The sequence below is a fragment of the Acinonyx jubatus genome, chromosome C1 (assembly GCF_027475565.1).
Source record: "Acinonyx jubatus isolate Ajub_Pintada_27869175 chromosome C1, VMU_Ajub_asm_v1.0, whole genome shotgun sequence".
Taxonomy (NCBI): Eukaryota; Metazoa; Chordata; class Mammalia; order Carnivora; family Felidae; genus Acinonyx; species Acinonyx jubatus.
The window spans coordinates 102,774,206-102,794,623 of record NC_069381.1 but is presented as its reverse complement, the minus strand read 5'-3'; the positions used below and the strand labels follow the sequence as shown (position 1 = coordinate 102,794,623).

Sequence of the window (20,418 nt, the reverse complement as noted above, 5' to 3'; positions counted from 1 at the left end):
CTTCAAATAGCCTCGTCAGCTCAGGAGGTAAACATGGGGCTCCTCTCTCTCCTCCCCTCTATGCATCCTCATTCTCACCAATGTTTAAGTTTTTCTTCAAAATGTCTTTCATCCTGGGAATGCAAGCTGGTGCACCCACTCTGGAAAACAGTATGGAGGTTCCTCAAAAAACTAAAAATAGAACTACCCTACAACCCAGCAATTGCACTACTAGGCATTTATCCAAGGGATACAGGTGTGCTGTTTCAAAGGGACACACGCACCCCCATGTTTATAGCAGCCAAAGTACGGAAAGAGCCCAAATGTCCATCGATGGATGAATGGATAAAGAAGATGTGGTATATACATATACAGTGGAGTATTACTTGGCAATCAAAAAGAATGAAATCTTGCCATGTGCAACTACAAGGATGGAACTAGAGGGTATGATGTTAAATGAAATTAGTCAGAGAAAGGCAAACATCATATGACTTCACTTATATGAGGACTTTAAGAGACAAAACAGATGAACGTAAGGGAAGGGAAACAAAAATAATATAAAAACAGGGAGGGGGACATAAGAGATTCTTAAATATGGAAAACAAACAGGGTTGCTGGAGGGGTTGTGGGAGGGGGGATGGGCTAAATGGGTAAGAGGTACTAAGGAATCTACTCTTGAAATCATTGTTGGAGCGCCTTGGTGGCTCAGTCAGTTAAGTGTCTGACTTCGGCTCAGGTCATGATCTCACAGCTTGTGGGTTCGAGCCCCACCTCAGGCTCTGTGCTGACAGCTCAGAGCCTGGAGCCTGCTTCAGATTCTGTGTCTCTCTCTCTCTCTGCCCCTCCCCCACTCACACTCTGTCTCTCTCTCTCTCAAAAAATAAATAAAACATTAAAAAAATTAAAAAAAAAGAAATCATTGTTGCTCTATATGCTAGCTAACTTGGATGTAAATTAAAAAAATAAAATGTCTGTCATGCATCTTTTACACTTAGTCATCCAGATAGTCCCTTATATCAGTCTCATCATTCATGTCTGCACTCTCCTAATTACTTTCTCTGATTCTAGCATCTCCACACTATCAAATGTCTTATCTTATTACCCAAAAGTTCTATTTTCATTATGTCCCCACTCTGTTTATGAAAACTTACTCTCCACCATCTGCTATACAAACTCGAAACTCCTCGCCCTGCCTTTGTAGTTCTTCTAACTTGTGACTTCTCTTTCTTATCCAATATTAATTCCCAGAACTCTCTTATACAAATCCTTCCCTAGAGTCAGGCTGGCCCCTTCCTGACCCCAATCCTGGACCAGGTACCCTCTACACAAGCACATGTCTTGGCCTGGTGTGCCCTCCAGATTTCCTCAAGGCACAGTTAACTAATCATTTTTCCTCAGTAATTCAGGACACTTGATAAGATCTTATGATAATTCAGGTTAAGGTGAGTGTAAAATCCTCTTAAACTAACAAACCTATTTGGTGAAGAAATTGTCAAGCACAGGAAAAAAGGATCTTAGAGTTGAAACGATTGAAAGAGGCAACTGGTGCAAGAATCTTTATATATACATATATATATTTTTTAATGATTATTTATTTTGAGAGAGACAGAGACACAGTGTGAGTGTGGGAGGGGCAAATAGAGGGAGACACAGAATCCCAAGCAGGCTGTCAGCACAGAGCTAGACACGGGGCTTGAACTCATAAACCGCAAGATCATGACCTGAGCAGAAGTTAGACACTTAACCGACTGAGCCGCCCAGGGCCCCTGCAAGAGTCTTTTCGACTATTGACACATCATGTCGTTTCTGCTCAAATGTCTTGTGAGGAGAGCTCATTCACTCACATCAGACATTCTATCTGGTGGTTAGGAAAGTACCTGTATGTTTGGCAAACACCTGGTATCCTGCACTTTAACCTCCCTTGATACAACCAGTATAAAGTTGGCCTCCCTCCAGCCAGTCTAGTTGACTCCAATATTTTGCCACATTGCATTCTGAGTGACCCTTCTACACCCTAAATCTACATACCTGCAGCCCAACTCCATGTAGTGTCCCTGTATTCCTTCTCTAAAATGGCTGATACCTTATGATCTATATCCCGACATGCTCATCATCTTAGTCTCTTGCCAGTTTTCAGATCTCCACGTGTTGGTCACTCTCACACTTCTAGGCACGTGCTTCCCTCTATGGGGAACCGTCTCTCCCCGCCTCCTCTTCATTGTTCTGATTCATTCTCATTTTTCAAATCTCATTCCAGAAGTCATTTCCTTTGAAAGATTTTTCTGACCCTCTAAACTGACTTAGATGCCCTCTGATGTATTTATTTACATTTTGACATTAAGAATTCCCTAATGAAATAACTGTCTACTTGTCCTTATTTTCCAAAATATTGGAAGTTCCTAGAAAGCCAAGTGTGTGTGTAAGTACCTAATATATCCTCAAGACCTAGCTTTAAAGAATGGATAAATGAATAAGAGAATAATTCTCTGTCTCTTTCTCTGAGACACACAGGAAAAGGAATTTAGCAGGACAGACAGGAGAAGCAGTCTACAAAGTAGAGAGATCCTAGCAGAACAGTTAGGAAGGATAGAGAATAAAATCAGCATAAATAAAATTTTGCTTGGAAATAAGATAAAAACAGTCCTGAATGGCTCTTTAGGGCTAAGAATAAGAGATAATAGGTGGGAAATATACAGACAAGAGAGGGAAAGAGTAGAAATAAAATTTCATCTCTGCTCCCCTAAAGTATCATTCCATAGTTATCAGCCTCTTCTTTATCCCCCATCCAACCCCTGTTGAAACCATTAGGCATGGTTCACATACTGAACATGAGAGCCAGTGGAACTTCTTTGTCAAACCCAATAATCAAAGGGACCTAGTTGGAAGTTACATCATTTTATATTGGATTTCTACTCCAAAGGCATAGTTTAGCTCTCCCTGTGATTCCGTCAATTGGAGGAGAAGTCAAGAAACATATGATACATTGGTAAGACTCTGAACTTTAGAAACAGATGTAAGGGGAAGAATTTTTGGCACTCTAAGATTAAGAAAATTCACTGGACATTATAACCATACCTGGTTCACAGAGTAAATCCATACTGCATGTTTTTCTATGATAGCTAATTTTTCTCCAAAAGTCTTATAAGCCATCTCCTCCCAACATTATCTTAAGGTCCAGGGATCAAAGCTCTGGACTAGAAATTCAGAAGCAAAGTTCAAATCTCAGTGGGACAAGAATCAGAAAGTAAGTAAAGGAACCAGCTTAGATATTCCAACATACATCTGGGAATTCTTACCCAACAAGGGTTGCAACATGAAATCATGCCTAGGTCACTTAGACTTGGCAAAAGACAAAAGCTTCTGGGGTGCCTGGGTGGCTCAGACTGTTAAACAGCTGACTTCAGCTCAGGTATGATCTCACAGTTTACAAGTTTGAGCCCTGCGCTGGCCCTGTGCTGACAGCTCAGAGCCTGGAGGCTGCTTCAGATTCTGTTTCTCTCTCTTCCCCTCCCCTGCTCACTCTCTCTCTCTCTCTCTAAATTAAAAAACATTTTTAAAAAATTAAAAATAAGACAAAAAATTCTTTAGGGAATTGCTTCCCTGGAAAGGAATGATAGTTGTGTTTATTCAATCCTTCTGTTCCACCTCTAAACCTGCCTGCCCCACAAGAGCTCCCACACCAAGGTAACCACCAGCTGTAGACCTCAAAATTGGATCCTGGGATCCTGTGAAAGTAGATGGGGTTGTGTCCAGCTGTGTGACTTGTCTTTGGTGTGGGTTTCTAACTTTAGCCAGACTTATGAACATGCAGAGGTGGAGAAATCAAAGAAATCATAAGATCTCTATGTGGAAACAAAGGGACACTAGGAATAAATTACTTGAGAGTAATGCCCACTCAAGGGAAGGATAGAAGAATAGGATGAAAACAGGTTGAATGAATGACTGCAGGGAATAATCCCTAGGTAGAAGTGAATCACTACTTACTAGGCTAAGAGCCATGGGGATGTGCAACCAAAATTCAGCCCTTTTAACCATCACAAATTTCACAATAGGATTGCTGAAGTCTGCTTCCAACAGCTTCTGGAAGTCAAGGAGCCTGAACATAAAAATTCTATCAATTGGGGCCTTCTATCCTATACTGGAAGCCTGGTCCAGGGACTGGATTGCAAACCCAGCTGTTGATCCTCTAGGATATCCGCTAGCGTAGACTTATGGTCACCAGTTCTTCCAAAAAGGTGTTCAGGACCCAGCGACAATTCAGGAGGCTGAACATTAAGGAATGTGCCCAAGTTGCTAAAGAAAATCTGAGTGATACTCTTGCCAGGTGACCTGGGGAGACCCTGAGGCTCCGACCTGGCCCGTCCCAAACAGGTTGGCAAAGGTTCTTGGTCTTGTCATGAGATAGACGTGCAACACAGCATAGTAGGGACACAAGTAGTAAAGTTTATTACTCTTGGGATAGAGAGCAGGGAAGCAGGAGGGAGAGGGAGGTGGGGAGAGAGAAGTTCAGAGAAGTTGGGGTTTAGGTTTCTATCTTTTATTGACAGTTGTGAACGAGGGGGTAGAATGTTCATTACTTGGGGTGGGGATAGCTTGGAAGCAGGAGTTCTCATCTTTTGTTCTTTATTTTGCCAGGGGTTTCCAACCTACTTCATCAGCTATCTTGGGCCTGTCTGGTTGGATATAGCTTTTTGTGGCTTTGTTTTAGAGTGCTTCCAGGAAGGGCCTATGACTCTCCTGACCTCTGGTCTGGCTCTGATCTCCTCATTGTTTGCCTCCAGACATCCTCTTGGAACCTAACCAGCTGCCTGTAACAATACTTGTACTTTCTATTTTGATGTCTCTTGTGAGTCTCTGGAAAAGACCAAATATTGAATGATTCCTCTTTTAATCTCCTTTGTTTTAGAGACAAAGAGCAAATAGTGAAACTTCACTTCGAGATTTCCTTTATCATACCTTTGGCCATGAAGGGAAGCCAGTTCGGTGCAAAGCAGTCTGACTACACTATGGATAGACCTAAGACAATTACACCTGTTAAAAAGAAAAACACAGGCCCAAGATAGTGTCACTTGTCCCCAGGACAACCAACCAAGACTTAATTGCAGTTTCTGCCTCTCCAAGAGTAGAATTTGAAGCCAATAGGGGCACCTGAGTGGCTAAGCTGGTCATGATCTCATGGTTTGGGAGTTGGTCTGTGAGTCTGAGCCCTGCTGAGGGCTCAGAGCCTGGAGCCTGCTTTGGATTCTGTGTCTCCCTCTCTCTCTCTCTGCCCCCCCCCAACCCCCCACTCATTCTCCCTTCCTCTCTCTCGAGTAAATAAACATTAAAAAAAACTTTAGAATTTTAGGCCAATAAATCTGGAACTTTCTGGTCAGCACCAATGAGTTAATCTGTCACCTGGGCCCTCTCCTTTCCCTAAAGGAAGATGAAGTAATCCACCTAATTAGAATCCTAGCTACTCCCCCTAAGCAAAGATGACCCAGTCTGAAACATCCTTTCTTTTCTTTTGCTTAATACCGTGTTGTCCCATTCTCTTTCCTATAAAAACCTTGCAAAGCTCCCCTCTACTTGTTAGCTGGGATATTGCCCAATTCATGAATTACTTAAAGCCAATTAGACCTTCAAATTTTGTTTTTTAACACAACTCTACTCAATGTAATACTTTTTTGCCTTCTGCCTTTGTCTAAGAATCATATTTGGTTCTTTCGTGCTCAGCTTGGTACAGGTTTGTACTGCTCTTAATATTTAGCCCTTTTCTAATATCTTATTGTAACTGAAATTTACTTTTATAACAATCTGAGAAGACTTGAAGCCATTATAATTAGCAGTGTGTAGTCTTGTGTTGGGGATTCCTGACCCAGTTGGTTTCATTTCTATATCATGTATTAAAAAAATTTTTTTTCTTGTATTTTTCACTAGACTGGTTTACACAGATACAATTTTCTGTTTTCCTATAGCACTTAAGAAAACTCCATTTTCCTGATATATTTCCCAATATATTTCTGGGTCCTGGGTACATAAGACCAGGCATTCTGTGCCTTAGTTCAGGAAAAAATTAACATGGGCGCTCTAAGCAAGGTTCTTTCATACTTGTCTTTCAGTTAGTTTCTGCTTCCCCACACCCTTTCCCTTGTCCACCTCTGGTGGCTTACACTCTCAGGGATTTACTGAAAGTCTTTTCATCACACTTTCTCTTTGCATATGTAAATAAGATTCTGTTGTTGAAAAACACATATAGTATCCTTGAGTGAGTGTTGGGTTCTTTAGTTCAGTAACATACAAAAATATATACTTTTAATTGGTATGCATATGGAAATATTGACTCTGGAAATCCTTGGCTTGAGATCCAGGTACAGATTTAGATATCTTTACCTTGGCTTTGTCAAGGAAATAAACTTCTGCGATTTTGCTATGGAGTCAAGGGAAATCGAGCTGTACCCTTAGGCAATACTTCAGATACACAATCTTTTTATCCAGTGTGAGCCTATGGAGAAGATTCAGGCGCTAGAAGATAAACAAAGGGAATTTTAAGGCATTTCCTGATATAAAGTCCAACCTGAATTGGGTATTGCTGTGTTTCCGGGGGTGGGGGGAACTTGGTAACACCCTGGCCTCCTCTTCAACTTGCTTATGAAAAGACAAATGAGTACTGGCTCATAGATAGTGGTGAGTAGTAATTGTACTTTTTCTCATGGTTCCTGAGAATCACAGGTACAGCTAGTCCTTCCCAATTTCCCAATCCCTTGTCTTTTTTCCTTCTGTTAGGAGGATTAACATTGAAGAAAAGGAAGCTGTTTCCACCTTGTTTCGAACCGCGGAATTTTCGCGTGTGAGGCGAACTTGATAACCACTTCACTATGGAAACCAGTCTGCCTGGCTTCCTGCTCTAACCCTGCCTGAAAACCGTCGGTCTTGCCACTGCTGTTAAGCCCCAGTCTGTTTGGTTGAAAGGCAGGACGAAGTCAAATCCCAATTTCTATTTAAAGGAAAACGCTTGAAGTGAGACCTTGGGTTTCTGAGGTGAATGGAAGGGAGCCGCTGGCCTGGCTTCTCATCCCAGCTCTCCTCTCCCAGCCTGGCCATTACAAGGACCCGGACTCCTGACCTCCCGTATTTTAGGGGCTCAGTGCACAGCCACTTCTGCAAGCGTCCCTGGGTGCACACCAGACTCTGGGGGATGAAAAGGCAAATCCTAAGTATGGAGACAGCGCCACAAAGTCTCCTGGATCGGAATCGAACCTGAGCAGTAGCGGTGAAAAATCCAAATCCCATCCCACCGATCCGATCCCGGGGAATCCACCCACACAGGATCCCTGCTTCGGCCCCTGCAGATGAAAACCCTGAAAGTCAAGGTGACATTTCCCAGGCGGACAGAGCACAAGCGGAGGCGATTCCCAGCGGCGCAAGGCTGGATGCAGCCGCACAAGGCTCCCAGCCCTTGCCCTGCTGCTCACCGCCTCTTCCAGCCTCAGCGACCCCTTGGGCCCTGACCACAAGGTGACTGGCCTGTGCCACACTCTAGTCCAGCTGGAGCCGTGTGTGTTGCAGAGCCAAGGCCGTGCTCTCTTTCTGAGCCTCGTTTGCTGATGGGTAAGGTGCGGACTCGGCTCTCAGCGGGGGGGAGGGGCGGAGTCCCTCTACTTGGCGACTTCCGAAGTAGCTCCAGAGCTGTCCTGACGACGGCACGGGGACGGGCTCCTTTGGTGTCCCCATGGGCTCATTAGGTGGAGCCTGAAACTCCTCACCTACGCGTCTTTGGCTCGGGTCCCACGTGCAGCTGGTTTGTGTTCTTTGCGTTCTGTCAGGCAAATAAATACACCTGTTGCGCAAGTGTGCCGCCCAGGGAAGAACGTGCTGCTTTTCAGAGCCACGGTCGCTGTGAGCCCGTCGGGCAGACGGAGGCGCCAGATGAGCAGGTCAGCGGATGCGTGGAAGTAGAGGTAACCTGAAGTGGGCCTCGTGCCGCGTGCCCTTGTTGGAGTGACTAAGTGGGTGTGGCCCGCTCTCCAAGGTGACTGGGAGCAGACACACAGCGGCCAGGCCTGGTGGTCGAGTGCTGAGAAGGCTTTCAGGTGGCGGTGGGACTCCGGCCCTCGTTCTTTTTGCGTTTTAAAGGACAATAGATGGGGGGGGGGGGGGGGGGTTGGGAGGGGGTAGTGGTAAAAGGAAGCTGTTTCCGCCCGGTTTCGAACCGGGGACCTTTCGCGTGTGAGGCGAACGTGATAACCACTACACTACGGAAACGAGGCAGGCGGCCTGGTCTCCGGCTCTAACCCCCAAAAGCGGCATTTCGGCCACACTATCGGGCCGCCGACTTCGCTTGAACCGCCCAAGGCCCTGGAAACAGCCGCGCCCCTGCGAGCGAGGAGCCCGCGCCCCCCCAGCGGCCCCGGCAAAGGACCCCGCGCCGCCCTGCCCCCCGCCCCCGAGGACGGGACCCTGGCGCCCTCAGCAGCCTGGCCTCCGGAATCGCACCGAACGCAGGGTGTCCGCCTCCAGGACGAGGGGCCCCGGGGCAGACGTCGGGTGCGCGCTCTTCCTCCGCCAGCCCGTTGGCTCTGCGCCGCCCCGCGGCCCTCCCGGCAGAACGGAGTCTCTTTGGTGTCCTCTGGGCGAAGGGGGTCCCTCGGGCTCCTGCCTGCGCTGCTTTAAAGCCACTGACAGGAGGTCCGCGGCCAACACGCTCCAGTGAAATCTAGGTCACGGACCAGAGGGATGAAAAGGAAGAGCCAGAAACCGAGTTGAGTGGCACCGAGCGGAAGAGTGGCAGAGCCACGACTGGGGAGGGAAGGTCTCTTCCTACCTGGCGTTTTGAGTGATTCTTGGGTGGGCTGCCTTGGAGTCTCCCGAATAGGCTGGTGGTGAGACTCGGTGTGACCACAGCCACCTTCAGGGGGGCCTTCAGCAATGGGAACAAAGTGAAGACGAAAAGCCTAGAAAAATAGGTATTTTTAAAGCGGTTTCCTCTCTCCCTCCCGCATTGGAGTGTGTATGGTATTACTGCGTGATCGTGATTGCACTGTAATTTAGCATAACGACTTTCCTAATATTTGGCATTTCTCATACAGTGAAAAACCTGACCTGCCCCGTTACCTAGGAATATTGCTATTCGCTCCCCCAGAAAAATGAATGCCAACATCCAAAGAGGCTTCTACACCAGCGTTCGTGCAACATCATTCATACTAGGCAAAACCGGATACAACCCAAATGCCCCTCAACAGAGGTGATACACAAACCCTTGTATATGTTTAGAATGGATTAAGTACTCTGTAGTAAAAACATCCAAACTAGGGTTTAGGCGGTAATACGGATAAGCCCCTCGCATAGTTATATGTACCTATCTGATACTCCTGGGTGATTCCATTTCCAGGAAGTATTAGCAGAGAAGAGTGGTTCCCTCTTTGAAATAATTTGCTGGGAAACTGCCCGGGCTGATGGATATGTTGCATATATTAGTCTGGCTGTTAGTACAAGCATTTACACGTTTATCACATTATTGCACTGTATACTTGGAATATCTTAACTCCACTTACCCTCATTTTTGAGTTATTGGCCTTAATTTTATTTCAAAATACATTTTATCTATTTTATTTATTTTTGACAGAGACAGTGACAGTGCGTGAGCAGGGGAGGGGCAGAGAGATGGAAACACAGAATCCGAGGCAGGCTCCAGGCTCTGAGGTGTCAGCACAGAGCCCAACGCGGGGCTCAAACTCGTGAACTATGACATCATGACCAGAGCCAAAGTGGGACGTTTGACCAACTGAGCCACCCAGGCGCCCCTCAACATACATTTTAAAAACATAGGCATTATTACCATTGTTCAGAGAGTCATATTTATTTGACTTAGCCACGTATTTTACCTATTCATTGCCCTTCCTTCCTTCCTTCCTTCCTTCCTTCCTTCCTTCCTTCCTTTTGCACAGTTCCCCTGTGACCTGTGCAGTTACTTCTGCCTGAAGAGTTACCTTTTGCACTTTGCATTTCTTTTTCGTTAGCTTATGTGGAGAGGTCTTCACTTCACTCACCCTTGAAAGATACTGGGTCGGGGACAGCACGTGGTGGCTGGAAATCATACTGCTCTGGCCCTTCATTGAGGTCTTGTTTTTCATGTTTTTGCTGAGATTTCAGCTCCCAGTCTTTGGACGATGTCATAGGAGTGTCCCCTCCTCCCCACACCCCAATCTGGGTGCTGCTGTGATTGTTTTCAGCTGCCCTTGGTTGTTCAGCAGTTTAGGGGTGTGACCTTCTTGTCCTTACCTGGCTTGCAGTGCACCGAACTTCTTGCACATGTGGTTGGAGAGACCATCATGATTTTTCTTTGATTCTCCATGATATAGTTTCTGCCCCACTTTCTGGTCCTCCAACCCCTGAGACTTTAATTACACACGTGTTAGGACTTCATGACATGGCTCATTATCTTTGTTACGCTCTTAATATTTCTTCCTTTTGGCTCTGTATGCTTCAGTCTGGAGAGTTTCTTTCTACTTACAAATTTCGAGGTTAATACTCTCTCTACCATTGAGTCCAAGCTGCAGTTAAACTGACCTGCTGACTTTTTTAAAATGCCAACTATTACATATATTTAATTTTCATGTGATTTTAAAACTAGATTCTATTTCTCTGATGAAACATTTTATCTTGTCATCTATTTTCTGAACAGCGGAATCATACCACTATCTTTTTTTTTTCTAACTTTTAAGTAATATATTTTTTCAAGTTTCAACTTATTTATTTTGAGAGAGAGAGAGCGAGACAGAACAAGCTTGGGGCAGAGGAAGAGGAAGAGGGAGAGAATCCCAAGCAGGTTCTGCCCCATAGATCTCACCAACCTTAAGATCATGACCTGAGCCTGAGCCAAAATCAAGGCAGATGCTTAACCAATCGAGCTACCCAAGTGCCCCTGATTTTTAAGTAATTTAAAGAAATTTTATTCAAGTGACCTGTACACCCAACATGGGGCTCAAACTCACAACCCAGAAATCAAGAGTAACATGCTCTACCCACTGAGCCAGCCAGGCTCCCCTAAAACCTACCGCTTTGAGTTCTTATCTGAGAACTCAAGATCTCAAGAGGCAGTTTCTACGGTTTGCCTTCTTTCTCTTCTCTTCCTTTACAATCCTAGAATACTGTGATTGAATGATGAACCCGTGGTGTGAAGGACAGCCAGGTTGGAGATGTTGTTTCTCTGAAGATCTTTCACCTTCTCCCCCAGCAGGCAGCAGAGGGGCGCATCACTTCTAATCCTTGACGAAGCTGATTTGCAGCTGGTTCGCCCTCAGGAAAAGCCTCAATCTACAGCTAGTTTGCTCACACTGCTGTGCTGCAGACGTCCGGGGCTCCCACCTGCGACCTTGGTATGTTTCCTCGGGCCCCTCCTCTTCCATGAATCCTGAGCTTCAGTTTTTATCCCCTAAGCACCACGGTAGTGCTGCAAATTCCACTCTCTTTCAGCCACACTCTGCTGGCCTTCCAAGCCCCTTCGATGCACACAGCTTAATTTGCAAATGTATTGTGGGGAACTTCTGTACCAAGCACCCAGCTCACTTAACCCATTCCAGGATCTTGGCTGCTCAAGTCTGAATCCTTGGACAGTTCCATATGTCCTTCCTCTTCCCCCCCCCCACCCCCCGGCCCCCCAACTTCTCTGTCCAGACCTATGAGATCACTTAACATGTTGTTTTCTCTGACTCTCAGTAGCTTCCCTCTCTCCAGTTTCCCAGTCTCCTGTTCCTGCCAAGAACTGGCAAATGCCCTGAGGGGATAACGCAGAAAATTAGTCTCATTCCATTGAGTTTCTCTTCTCTCTCATCTCTCCCCTTGAGCTGAAGGACTGGTGGGTCCTATCTGCATTGATAGTTCTCCAAATCGTCAAGCAGAATTCCTTCCATTCAAACGTCATTCATTTCTTTTCAGGGCGAATGCTGTTCTGCTACAAATACTCCATCATCACTGAAAGGTGAGATCTACAATTTCCAGATAAATCACATTTTCTTCCTCCTTTTTTTCTTAAAATAAGGTGGGGGGGGGTCACTGGTGCATAGCTGAAGTTTTCTTTTAATACCCCCCGGGTAAGTCTGACTGGATATCAAAAGCTCTTGCTAGAAGCACGGGCAAAAGATTGTCTACCTGGAGCTGAACACTCATCACGCCTGTCCAAGGTCCGAGAATTTGATCAAGTTGGATCCAGTTCCCTGCTGCACTGTCCTGTCAGTTAACTCACCATGGAAATTATCAAGCGACCAGTTTTCCAGGTGCTGGTCACTGATACAGAGGCGGAGAGCCCATGGGAACCATTTAACACTCCTCATTCATTCTGGGGAATGCTGAAAGTCAGCAGTGGTGCAGTTAGAAGTGAAAACGGAAGTCTTAGTTACAATGATACTGGCAGTTTTCTCCGAGCGAGCGTCACCGTGTGAGCAGCACGCAGTTCCTGGGTGCTGTACCGAGCATAACCTATCTAGTCCCCGTAACAACCCCGAGACGGTGTAGGTTATCAGCACCCCTGCTTGCAGGTGAGGACACTCAGGCACTGAAAGGCTGGTCTGACTTTCCAAGGGGCCCAGCCCTGTGACGGGGAGGGCCAGCACTCAGGGCCAGGCAGTTTGCCTCCAGAGCCCTCGTGTTTGGCCAGCCTGCCAGCGCGCACTGAGAAGCCTTCACCAAGATTTGCCGTCCCCTCCTGGCTCAGCCTCCCTGACGTTGAAAAGAAAGAGAAGGTTAAAAGTAAGGCCTACTTAACACTGGCAACTAATGGACGGAATGAAGAAGAGAAAGAACAAAACGATTTAGTCCTCCCCAGAAACAGACTCCATGGCTCCCGGGATGATGCAATCACATCTCCCAACCGAAGTATTTACTAAACCTTGATTCTTTTTAATGGTCTGAACAAGGAAGTTCCCTAGAGAGGCTCCCCAAAACAAACAAAAACAAAAACAAAAGAAAACAAATCCCTGTCAAGTGTGCCTTTTATGTTCAAAGTGTGGAGCAGACAGCTGAGGCCCTCCCACCTACTTAAGCCTCAGGGCAAGAGGGAGTGCGCCTGCAGTGACAAGGGGGACAGAGGAGATCGCATAAGAATGAGACAAAAATCATGCTTCTCAAAGCTCATTAAGGAACACAGCACTTTCATAGTTGGCCACAGCCATGTACCTTTATCACCGATTACTGAAGAGTTTCCATACTTTGATTTACAGCTTCTACTTAGTAAATTTCTTTTTAGACTCAATTGTATATCAGCGTCGTAACGGAAACACCACTAGGAATAGCCACAGGCAGGATGTAACTAGAACGTAAAAGGAGATAGTAGTGTTGTGACAGTCAATGAGGGAGGTAATGAGCGGAGCCCAGGAGCCTCCCTCCACAAGCCTTCCCTTGAGGCATGGGCACAGGCAGCCTTCAGAGGAGCCCAGAGCCAGGCTGGGGCTGGGCGATCAGTGCACGAAAACCCTGGCCAACCAGGACGTGGAATGGTTCTTCGTTACCAGCCAAGGGAAAACCCGACAGTCCTCCTCTCGATGATCACAGCTCAGGGGAAGCGGAGACATCAGTACACACACAGGAGCAGCTGGTGCTAGGGACGGACGAGGTGGACTAAAATGAATCTAATGCTGAGTGAGATTTCAGGGCCTTGAAAGAAAAAAGTCTTATGTGTAAGGGGTTCAGGAAGATTGCGGTGTGGGCAAGGTAATGAAGAACGGCACATTGATAGCTTGGGAAATAAACTGGGACTGTGATTTGGTACTGCTCCCGTGGAAGGCAAGTTTGCAGGACTTCCCCAAATTAGCAGCATATGAACACTATACTACAGTCATTGCACTTCCAGTTCTGTACGCTGTAGAAGTACCTGCACAAGTGGCCAAAAATATGTGTACAGGAATTCGTAATCATAAAACCATAAAACCAACTCAATTTCAAAAGCAATATGGAAGAGGTTAAATACGTATCACGCATACTGTGGAAGAAATGCCTCTGTCAAACAAATGCAGAGGACAATGATGATGAGGATCCACTGATCACAACATTACTGATAGAGCAATGCCCAAATCCAGGCACTCCCTGGGGACGGGACACCATGGTTGGCCTCCTACTCCCCATGAAAAAGAACTTGAGGCACATCAACACCAAAGGCTGGCGAAGATGGGGGAACAACAGGAGCTCTCACTTACTGCTTGGTGAGAACGCAAAATGGTACAGCCACCGTGGAAGGCAGTCTGGCAATTTCTCACAAAACTAAAAATGTTCTTAATATAGCAGCCAGCGTCCGGGCTCCCTGTTAGCCAGAGAAGTTGAAAAGTTATGCCCACACAGAAACCCGCACACGGATGCCAAGGCAGCTGTACTCACAATTGCCCAAACTTAGAAGCAACCAAGATGTCCCTTACAGGTGGAGGGATAAAGGAACTGTCACTCACACACACACACACACACACACACACACACACACACACACACACTATGAAGTAGTATTTCAGCACTAAAAGGAAATGAGCTGCCAATCCACCAAAGGACATCGAGGAATCTTAAGTGCGTATCAGTAAGTGAAACAAGCCGATGTGAAAAGGCTACATACTGTGTGATTCCAACTACACGACCTTCTGGAAAAGGCAAAACTATGGAAACGGGAAAAGGATTCGTGGTTGCCAGAAAGGGGGCGCAGAGGATGTTTGGGCTAGTGAAACTACTTTGTGTGATACTTATAACGGTGCATACATTTCCGGATACTTTGTCCAAACCCACCCTGCAAGAGTGAACCCTAATGTAAACTATGGACTTTGGATAGATTCCTGAGTTGTCACAAAGGCACTGCAGTGGGGGGTGTTGACAACCAGGCAGGGTATTTGTGTGGGGGGGGAGGGGGGAGGGCAGGAAGGGTGTGGGCAATCTCTGTCCCTTCCCCTCAGCTTTGCTGTGAACCTAAAATGCTCTAAAAAATGAACAATTAGCATTTTTTTTCAAAAAAACATCAGCCCCCTAGACCAATTTTCCCAAAGCAAGCAGCTTGAACAATGAAGGCAATCATGTTTAGAAATTAAAAAAAGAAAAAAGATGGAAGTCACAAAAAGTTTCACTTACTCATCCAATCTTTCAGGGCGGACTACAGAGTTTTACCACACTAGGTAGAATCCGGGTTCTTCTATCTGTTTGAGAAGTTGGCATTGTAGAGGTATAAAGCTCATAGGCCAGCAGATACTGTCAGAGAATGAGGCTGGGGAGGTGGGGTCGCTCTGAACACTTAGGTGTTGTGAGGTGGCTAGGACCCAGAATCCAGTAATGTTGTGTACTTTATGTGAGGAAATGTGCAGGTGCAAAACCGCAGGTAACAGGGGAATTGAGGTAAACGTGAAGCAGCCTGTCCCTGGGTGGGCTCAAACCACCAACCTTTCAGTTAACAGCTGAACACACTAACCAATTGCACCACTGAGACTTTACTGGGTGGCTTTTTTGATTTCATTGTGTTGGCACTTCCACCCAGGATGTACGGTTGCCAGTCCTGTAGGAAAACTGCAAATTTCAAAGCTTCAAAAAATAGATTAGAGAGATAAATGGTGTTGCTTATCCCATTTGAAACTGGTATGTCGGGTGATTATGAAACTAAAAGCACAGAATGGCTTTGCCACAAATTGCCCCTTACCTGTTCATTGCCAGTGCCTTCAGAGAGATCGCGGGCTCTGATACCCTGGACCTGAGCCACATAGGGTCCTTAGGAAGCTCAAGGCCTGGTGGGCTCCCATGATGGCTCTTTCTGTCACTCTGCCCTCACCCAGTGAGAGAGTTTGCCCACCCTTCCAAGAGGCCTCTGTGTAGATGTGTTGCTTTGGTTCCTATGTGTAGCACAGGAGCTCCAGGGGCAGGGGTCGTTCTGAAGGTCCGTCTTGTTGCCCCTCCCTGAGAACAGAGTCTGACACTCACCAGAGTCTGATACCAGGAAGTTCTGTTAAGACTTGTTGAATACATTGTTGTCTGTAGCTTTTAGCCCCATGAAGAACCCTGAGAATGGAAATGAAAAGTTTTTCAAAGCCCATAGTTCTTTGTAAAAAGCTTTTATCCAGGTTGACTCCTCAGCCTCCCCAGCAGCAGGCAACAGGAAAGGCCTACAGTGGACCCTCTGCCCAGGAGGCCCCTGCCTCCTTTAGGAGAGTTGTGTCCGCATTGTGGTAGGTGGCATGGACCCCTGAGGGTGGGGCAAATCAGTGGGGGGTGGGGAGGGGGGAAGGGGATGTTTGGAAAAGGGCAGTGAGACCTCCTAGGAGGTCTTGTGTCCGGACAGAAGCCAGATCCAGAGAGGTGGGAATTGTTTTTGTTATATAACAGAATAGGGAAGGAGGGTCTGAGCTGGGGTGGGAGAGAAAGGAGGGAGGAGGGGGTGGGGGAGAGAGACCCAGAGGGAGGAAGAGATGGGGAGGGGATGAAAGAATTTATACTTACATCCCTCCCTCACTTGCCCTCTCCTTCTCCCTTTTCTTCCCATCCCAACAGCTGAGGAATCCTGATGTAGGGAAATTTAAGAAGACCCAACTAATGTATGCTCAAGAGGGCAAGCTCTATGTTGTAAAGATGGTTTGCCCTGGAGGGTGGGGGGTGGGTGACATAGATAAAAGGGATTAAGAACACTCCTGTCATGATGAGCACTGAGTAATGTATAGAAATGTTGAATCATTATACTGTACACGTGAAACTAAGACTAATTAATATATATTTCAATTAAAAAAAAAGAAACAATGGTTCTGCCCTTGTGTGGCTTTGGCTAAACACACTTCAAGTGTCTCCCTTCTTTGTTGTATAAAATGGGACTAATTAAGAGCATTTTACTTCATTCTATTATCAGATGTGTTTTGACTTAGTTACTATTGGATCAGTCATGTTAAAAGCAGAATCATGAATATTACTGTCATTATCCTCCTAATCTTTTGACAGCCACTATCCTTATTTATTTCACAAATATGTTTTGCTTCTTCTAGAAATTACTGTAAATGGGATCATAGGGTATGTATGCTTATGTCTACTTGCTTCTCTCTATGTAATGTCTTTGAATTCTATCCATTTCATTGAGTAGATCAGCTTTTCATTCCTTTTTATTGCTGAGAAGGATTCTCAGCATAATTGCATAAATATTTCACAATTTCTTTACCATTCTCCTGATGATGGATATTTGGGTTGTTTCCAATTTGAGCTGTTACGAATAAAGCTGCTATGAACATTCTCATTACAAGTGGGTTTTTTTCTTTTTTTTTAATTTATTCACTTTTTGAGAGAGAGAGAGAGAGAGAGAGAGAGACAGTATGAGCAGGGGAAGGACAGAGAGAGAGGGAGACACATAATCTGAAGCAGGCTCCAGGCTCTGAGGGGTCAGCACAGAGCCCAACTCAGGGCTCAAACTCACAAACAGTGAGATCATGACCTGAGCCAAAGTCGGTCGCTTAACCAACTGAGCCACCCAGGCACCCCCAAGTGTTTTTGTAGACACTTTTCCACCCCATTTCTTTTGGATAAATACCTAAGGGAGGATTTGATGGAACCAAAGAGGGAGAGGTGTATGTTTAATTTCATAAGAAACTGACAAAATGTTTCCCAAAGTGGTTGCACCATTATAGTCATGCCAACAATGTATGAGAGTTCTGGTTGTTGACAAAAATTCCTTGACAGAACTGTCAGGGTCCTCTAAACTCTCTTCTCAAGCGGGCCCTGACCTTCAGCCTTCGGAGTTTGTCTTTGCATTGTCCAATTTTAGCAAGAATCCTGCTAAGTCATTTTAACCAGAACCCCCTCCATGACATCTGGTCAGGTTCCTTGTCCTCCGTCCTGGGAGGCCTGATGACTTTGGCAGGCCTTCAGCAAGAGCCCCTTGGGCTGGTTTAGCCAGAATCTCCCCCCCTTACCCCTGAGGTTTCCTCTTAGTAAATGTTCACTCATTAACCCTCTCTCTGGTCCTGCTCTGGGCTATACGTTCCCACTCTCTCTTGTTGTATTCAGAGCTGAGCTTGGTCTCTCCTACTACAAAACCCCATTTTAGTAGTCCTCCTTAATAAAGCCTGCCTTACTGTTCTTTAACACAAGTCATGTATGATTTTTTATTTTGTTTATATGTTTATTTTTTATTTTGTTTATTTGAGTGTAATAAAATCTCAATGTGGTTTTAATTTCCATTTTCTTAGTTTAGGGGCACCTGGGCGACTCAGTCAGTTAAGTGTCTGACTTTGGCTCAGGTAATGATCTCATGGTTTGGGAGTTCAGGCCTTGCATCGGGCTCTGTGCTGACAGTTCAGAGCCTGGAGCCTGCTTTGATTCTGTCTCCCTCCCTGTCTGCCCCTCCCCTGCTCTTTTTCTGTCTCTCAAAAATAAATAAACGTTAAAAATTTGAAGAAAAAAAAGTTTGCTTAGAAGAGTTTATGGTAAGTCTTAAAGTCAGGTAGTGTAAGTTTGCCAGTTTTGTACTTTTTTTTTTTACACAGCTCAATAAAATTTGAAATATGCATAATATACACACATCTATATGTACATATATATTTCAAATTTTATTTATATATGTACATGTGTGTGTGTGTATATATATATATATAATCATCACACAGATCAAAGAATGCTTTACTCTGCTCCTCTCACTTCAATATTGTATCTGTGTCTTTACATGTACTGGTTGATCATATGGCTAAAGATACTCTTTTCTATTCTCTGAAGAGAATAAATCTTCAGTCGTCTGCAAAGATAATGGAGAGACCCAATGTCTACAAAATTTAGCATTTCCTCTAGATTGTTTCTTGAAATAAAAGTTAGTTCATTTTCAAGGCCTTTAAGTTACTTCTGATCATGGGGGCCTGGGTGGCTAAGTCATTGAGTGCCTGGCTCTTGGTTTCGGCTCAGGTCACAATCTCATGGTTTGTGAGTTTGAGCTCCAAGTTGGGTTCTGTGGGGACCGTGCAGAGTCTGCTTGGAATTCTCTTTCCCTCTTTCTTTGCCCCTGCCCTGCTCCTGCTCTCTCTCGTGTGCACTCTCTCTCACAGTAAATAAAAACTTATATCATTTCTGATCATGAAAAATAATGTGTTGTTTACGTTTTCTGCTTCATTCTAGGGACAGTCTGTTTTTATTTTCTTATTTGAGAGAGCGCACTCCTGTGACCTGGGGACAGGGGCAGTGGGAGGGAGAAACTCAAGCAGGCTCCATCCTTAGTGCAGAAGCTGATCCCACAACCCCTGGGATTAGGACCTGAGTCCAAACCAAGCATCTAACACTCATCAGCCCAGTCCGCCCCCCAAGTGAGCCACCCAGGTGCGCTTGAGAAGAATCTTATGGGGAGTCCCATTTGCTAGGCCGACTGTCAAACATGAGCAAATTGGCAACTCCAGGATAGCTGACTTTTTTTTTTTCTTTTTGGCATATGAAAGAAGATAGGGGAGAGGCTTAGATACTGTATGGGAGATACAATATGGGGAAGAATAGGCTGGAACCAGTAAACTGATTTTAGGGTTTGGCCGTGGATGTCAGATTTGGGATAAAAAGACGTTATGAATAAGACAGGAAAAACTTTAATAGAGAAACATCAGAATTTAAAGGCTTTGATGCTTTATCATTGATTCTTCTTTGCCATCTGTGTAAAAATAGCAAAAGGTGTACTCAATGTACTAGATCTATACATATCTCTAGATCTTTGAATGTTTATTTTGAGAGAGAGATGGAGAGAGAATCCCAAGCAGGTCTGCACTGATACGGGGCTCAGACCCCCAGAACCATGAGATCATGACCTGCATGGAAACCAAAGGTCTTACACTTAACCAACTGAGCCATCCAGACGCACAGATATTTTTCGAATGCATATTTAAATAAGTTCCTCAATTCACTGAAAGTAAGATAGGCCCAAGTAGGAGTCAAACCCACCTGGCTGAAGTGCCTCTAGGTGTGTGACATTCTCAACTGTAGTTGCTGTGGCCTCTCCTAATGAGATGGAGGCCCTTAAACGTGGGGCGACCCAATGTAGGGGGGGAGGGGGTCAGTGTTGTTGGCGGTGAAAGCATTCACGTGAGGCAAAACAAAGAAAATAGAAGTTTATTGAATACACCGCAAGGGAGCTACAGATAGATCAGCAAAGCAGACTGTCTGCAGTGAGGCAGTGGGTGGGAAGGTGAGGAGTTTGCGAACCTATGGCATTTTCCCTTTTTTGGGAACTGTGCCTGGTTTTAAGTAGCCTATTGGTTAGTTAGGGCCTATGGGTATTTTGAGATGGGTTGCCTGGTGGGCCTGACTGTATTCAGCCAGAGAGTCCCTGTGGGCCCTTTCTACATTCCACTGCTCACGCCTGTTGTCTAAAAGCGGCCTCTAACAATTGCTTTTGCTAGTTTTCCCCACACCTGAAAGTCCTCATCCAAAACTCATCAGACACTGCTTCCTTCGCCAAAAGATTTTAAAGTAATCTTAAAGTACGTGCTTTAAAAATAAACCTGC

The 20,418-nt window shown here is 45.4% G+C and overlaps 1 non-coding gene across 1 annotated transcript; it reads right to left on the bottom strand.

The window, feature by feature from the left end:
- Positions 1-8,150: 8,150 nt before the first annotated feature.
- On the bottom strand, positions 8,151-8,223 carry TRNAV-CAC (transfer RNA valine (anticodon CAC)). The gene has a single exon. It is a non-coding gene; the product is annotated as a tRNA-Val (tRNA).
- Between the last annotated feature and the right edge of the window lie 12,195 nt (positions 8,224-20,418).